This window comes from Limulus polyphemus, unplaced genomic scaffold (assembly GCF_000517525.1).
Source record: "Limulus polyphemus unplaced genomic scaffold, Limulus_polyphemus-2.1.2 Scaffold9202, whole genome shotgun sequence".
NCBI classification, from domain to species: Eukaryota; Metazoa; Arthropoda; class Merostomata; order Xiphosura; family Limulidae; genus Limulus; species Limulus polyphemus.
Genome location: NW_013674812.1, coordinates 13,690 through 18,058, shown reverse-complemented (window position 1 = coordinate 18,058; position 4,369 = coordinate 13,690). Strand labels below are relative to the sequence as shown.

The 4,369-nt window shown below is 32.2% G+C and overlaps 1 long non-coding RNA gene across 1 annotated transcript; it reads left to right on the top strand.

Moving 5' to 3' along the window:
- The first annotated feature begins 1,598 nt into the window (after positions 1-1,598).
- On the top strand, positions 1,599-2,507 carry LOC111083348. The gene is made up of 2 exons (XR_002608991.1): positions 1,599-1,717; positions 2,356-2,507. It is a non-coding gene; the product is annotated as an uncharacterized LOC111083348 (long non-coding RNA).
- The last annotated feature ends 1,862 nt before the right edge of the window (positions 2,508-4,369 follow it).

Genomic DNA, 4,369 nt, shown 5'->3' with positions numbered 1-4,369 from the left:
AAATATGTCAAAGATATCCTGCCAAAATAAAAGTTTGAAGTTAAGTTATTGTATGATAATAATAAATTAAATTAATAAAGTACAAGAAGTAAAAGGAATGTACGAACAGTTTTTATCATGTGTATAAAGATTGCTGTGATTCTGTCCATTAAGAGAAAATATGTTATATTGCTTCGTGTATAATTTCTTCGACAAAAAACATATCTATGAAGAAGTTCGCTCCCTATGATGTGTTCACCCCACAAACTACAAACATCTACGGCAGTGGTTTCCAAACTTTAAATAGCGGCGCCTCCGTTGCGCCCCCTTTCACATTAAAATAATTTTCGCAAGTGATAACAGCAAAATCAACATTTTCTGTACCAGTTTTTAATATTTTTTTAAAAAATGAAAAATGTTTGTAAGGGATGAATAAATGCGAGAGCAAAAAATAACTGTAAGAGCAAAGTCATATTTTTTTAGGTTATCATCGTCTCCAGCTCTTCTATTTCTTCCGTCGTTATTTTTTGGCTCTCTAGCCAAAAGGGCGCGCCCAACTGTATGGAAAACACTGATCTCGAGTAAATGCTTTGAAAGTGACGTTACAAATACGATTGACTGCATTCTTTTCATTGGTTTATATGTTAAATCTCTTGAGAAATTAGAAGAAAAAAATTAAACAGTTATAATAATAGAATTTTTACCAACCCTGAGAATACCATAAGTTTAACCAAGTTGGGATTGGTTTGGTTTATTGCACAAATATAATTTGCACTTCATAGTTAATAATAATTTCTCATCAAAAATTAGTAAATCCAGATACTGGTCAGATGCAGAGATTCACTTAAATCCTAACGAAGCCAATGCTATATAATAAGCCCACTAGAAAGTACTTAAAGCCATACATCAATACTTCTGCGTGTCGCGGGTTTGAATCCTGTCACCAAATATGCTCACCCTTTCGGCCATAGAGACGTTATGATGTGAGGGTCAATCCCACTATTCGTTGGTAAAGAGTAGCTCAAGAGTGGGTGGTGTTGACTAGCTGCCTTCTCTCTAGTCCATCACTTCAAAATTATTGACGGCTAGCGCAGATAGCCCTCGAGTTGCTTTAGAGTTTAGGCGAAACTCAACAACAAACAAACAAGTCTACTGTCATTTGATACTGATGAGGTTACTAAATGTATTTTAACAGAATATAACAATACCATAATTCAAACATAAAAAAAAATCCACAAGTCCATAATTAAAGCATGTTTATAAAACATTGTACTATGATAATTTTTTATAACTTTTATAAAATTACAGCCATATCTAATCTATTATTGCACTCGCTACAAAGAAACTTAAATAACACATGAGAAACAGTGTATAATTAACGTCAGGCTAGAAGAAAAATGTACTCTCTTTTTTTTTTTAGGGCAAACATTAGTCAGCTTCACAGAAGCTATAGTTTTACAGTGAACCAAAAGGTTTCTTTCAGAAATTTTCACATACCCAGTTTCAAAACAATCTTTTTGTCAGGTCACAGCTGGTTTGCCTCACAAAGAAAAACACGCATGCGCAAAGTGTGTATCAAAACTGGCCCCTTTGCCGATTCTGTGCCCAAGAGCTGTGTTAACGCTGCTTGAGCATAACGAGTGCTTCGTGGCTTGAGTACAACAAAACAATAACCTTCCGTATCTTGAGGATGAAACTGGTATAATCTGTTCCGAATGTATTAGCATGAGCGATTTCCGTGAGTTAGTCTACTCAGATATTGTCAATTTAGGCGTGAGGACAAGATAATTTAAGAATTTGTACTGACAACATTCTGTATCTAGAAATTTTTTCCTCTAAAAGAAAAAATCATTCTATATATTTTTAAGCTCTATATTATTCTATGTTTAAGCTTTAATAAGATAAAGGATTATAAAAGATTTAATAAAGCTAAATTCTGATAGAAGGTTTTCTTAATTTGCTGTATATTCCAGTAATTCAGAATTGGGTAGAAAATCACATAACCTGATCTCGAATTAATTTATCCAGAGATCAAATCTACTTATCAAAATTACATATATTTTAGTTCATGACCAGTGGTACTAAAAAAAAGTCGAACAACAGGCATCAGTAAGTCAATAAATGTATATCCGCTACTTTTCTGTTCCTATCAAACTCGTTAGAACTGTAATGTATATATATATATATATATATATAATTATAAATACAAGTTGAACAAATAAAAGGCCAATTTTCTATGCTATAACATAAGGATGGCCAAGTTAGCTCTAAATGTAATTTTTAACGTGTTTTTTTTTAATGTTACATAATATGTTTATATAGTTTATTTTTTGTGATTTTCATCCCTTACTTTCTGACTGTTTGTCGTTAAAATAGGCTATACGTGCTGTGACCACCACGAGTATGAAAACCCGGGTTTTAGCGGTATAGGCCCACAGACTTACAGCTGAACCAGGTGAAAATTATTTTGCTGGCCGAAATGTTGACTATGTTATATTGAATAATTTGCACTTTCGTTATTACTATTATTTTTAGATTCCAAACGAGTCATTATTTATTTATTATTAGGACAAATCACAGCAAAACGGTTAACATTAGCCATGGATCAAATGATATCAATCAAAACGAACACACTTATTATTGACGTAACTCAGAAGTCGAAATAACTAAACATAACAATAATTAACGTAGAACAGCTAGCACGTATCACTAATCTCTGTTCTGATCAACGGTATAATTATACTTTCGAAAGCTTAAACGTTTCATGGCGCGTTACGTGACGTATATGTTTCAGCATCGGAGGTAAAAGTAACTGTTTAATAGTGTTGAAATGAAACGGCTATAATAATGAAATTGCTTAATGCAAAGTCACAAACAATAAAAAACTGATTGAAACACATACACCTATCTTTATTGTTGTAAAATTTTGGTTTAACTGTATTAATTATGTTTGATGTAAGTGTAACATTTAATGAATAGTATCAACAGTATCTGAGTTTCAGTAACAATAATGATAATAAAGTACAGTATTGATAAATGCAGAGATCCCTATCTAAGTACAGGCGTATCCATACTGATAGAGAAAGTACAGAAAGACATGCAAACTTTAAGTAAAATACTGTATAGTGTGTGTCTGTTTACAATATACATTTTTCACAACTCGTGCCAAGTTTCCTATAGTGTTAACAAAATACTACTTAAATGCATAACTTATTATATTATTGTGTTATTCTAATCTTTAATTACCAAGAACATTTAATTGTCTTCAAATTTGACGGTCTTACTTTCAGAGGCGTTTCAATGATTTTTTTTTTACTGGAGGGAAGGGTATGAGGGGGCAAAAAGTTTGTTTTGGGGCAAAAAAAAAAAACTTTGTGGCAGTGGGAGTCACAATGTAGAGAATTTAAAAGGGTTGTTGTGGCATAGTCCTCCAATAGATTCTCCCTACACTCCTGTAGACACGCCCCTGCTTACTTTTGATGTCTTTCTACCCGCTTACGATGAGTGATATATTTTTGATTAAGGATAACACACGTAATATATTTTTGATTAACGGTCATATATATATATATATATATAGCTGTATGCATAAGTCATATAAACTATACTCTTTATATTTATTTCCTGTTTCACGTTTGTGAATTATGTTCCTATAGGACCTCTATTTTTTATTTAAATATATTTCTAAAGACGTATTCACATTTTAGCTGAATAATTCCCGTTTAGTTTCTATCTCCATTTGGCTCTGATATGTCTGTAGGCTATAGTGAACCGTTATACAGCGCGATATTCATATGAATGAAAGTCCAAGGAGGGTAAATGAATAAACCTTCCTCCGAGTGTTCCATTTTCATGCCAAACTTTTTGTTAATTCTGGATTAATTCTATGAGACGGATTGAAACAGGGTTAGTATCTCTTTTCACACCTATGCATGTCGTATTAACAGTTTGTCCAATCATCGATTTTATTACGCGCTATAGGTCTAGTGAAGTGCTAATATAGTATGTATATATGAAACTTAGTTCAGTGAACTATGTCATTGTATGTAAATTAATATAAAGAAATGCGATCTTTATGGAATACTAAAACAATACTAATCACTACACCTATAACATGAACATTCGCGGGTTTTTATAACTTTGTTTGGAGTGACTTAACGACAGGTTTATGAAATGATTCTGTTTCGTTCCATGGCTGCATCATGAAAACGAAGCACACGAGGAAAATAATTATATACAAATGTAAAATTGAATCTATAAAGCTAAATACATATATATGTCAAGCAAAAGAGAAATTTGTTCGAACATTTGTACAAAATTAGAACAAGTCAAATTTAAATAAATCGAAGCTTAAGTGAACTGATGGGATGACTTTAACTTATCTTTAGCC